Here is a 719-nt window from a genome sequence, read left to right as displayed (position 1 = left end):
TCGATGAAACCGGCGTTCGTACGTACTTTCTCGATATGAATAGTAACGATAGGCGCTTTCTCGAAAAGACCGGCATGACACTTGTCCGCGCTTTCTCGACCATGCGTCGATGATGCCCAGCGTGTAGTATCCGTGCCTAAACGATGGATGCCTAGCGCTAGAGGTACTTGCACGAAGGTAGTGCGCTGCGAACGAATCGTGTTTTGTCGATTGTGGGATACTATTTTAAGTCTCTAAGGGAGAAAAGGAAAAGAGAATTGTGATGGATCTTAAAATTTCTTTGAATTGTGAAGATGTAGAGTAACGGAGGGAACTATCTCAGTCAGTGGTAAAGGAGTGTTCCGAAAATTTTAAAGTTGCATATTTAAAAACTTAAGCTGGAAATATGCATGCAAAGCGTAACGAAATATATGAAAATGCATTTTATGAAGTTGTGTTATATAAATGCAAACAGTTTGGTGGAACTGTAAGGAAGGAAGGAGAGGAGAAGTAAAGTCGACCGACCGGTCTCTGAGCGAACCGGCGGCGGCGATATGAAAAGATCACGAGAGAGACTTTCCGAAGCTCCCTGGTTGATCCTGCCAGTAGTCATATGCTTGTCTCAAAGATTAAGCCATGCATGTCTCAGTACACGCCGCATTAAGGTGAAACCGCGAATGGCTCATTAAATCAGTTATGGTTTCTTAGATCGTACCCACATTTACTTGGATAACTGTGGT

At 43.4% G+C, this 719-nt stretch overlaps 1 non-coding gene across 1 annotated transcript in view; it reads left to right on the top strand.

Moving 5' to 3' along the window:
* Positions 1 to 565: 565 nt before the first annotated feature.
* LOC143154413 (small subunit ribosomal RNA) overlaps positions 566 to 719 on the top strand; it is a 1,924-nt gene continuing 1,770 nt past the window's right edge. Inside the window, exon 1 of the ribosomal RNA XR_012994070.1 lies at positions 566 to 719. This exon is cut by the window's right edge and continues 1,770 nt beyond it. This is a non-coding gene — a ribosomal RNA (small subunit ribosomal RNA).

Source organism: Ptiloglossa arizonensis, unplaced genomic scaffold, assembly GCF_051014685.1.
Source record: "Ptiloglossa arizonensis isolate GNS036 unplaced genomic scaffold, iyPtiAriz1_principal scaffold0020, whole genome shotgun sequence".
NCBI classification, from domain to species: domain Eukaryota; kingdom Metazoa; phylum Arthropoda; class Insecta; order Hymenoptera; family Colletidae; genus Ptiloglossa; species Ptiloglossa arizonensis.
Note: the sequence above shows the minus strand (reverse complement) of the source record. Positions and strands in the feature narration are given on the sequence as shown.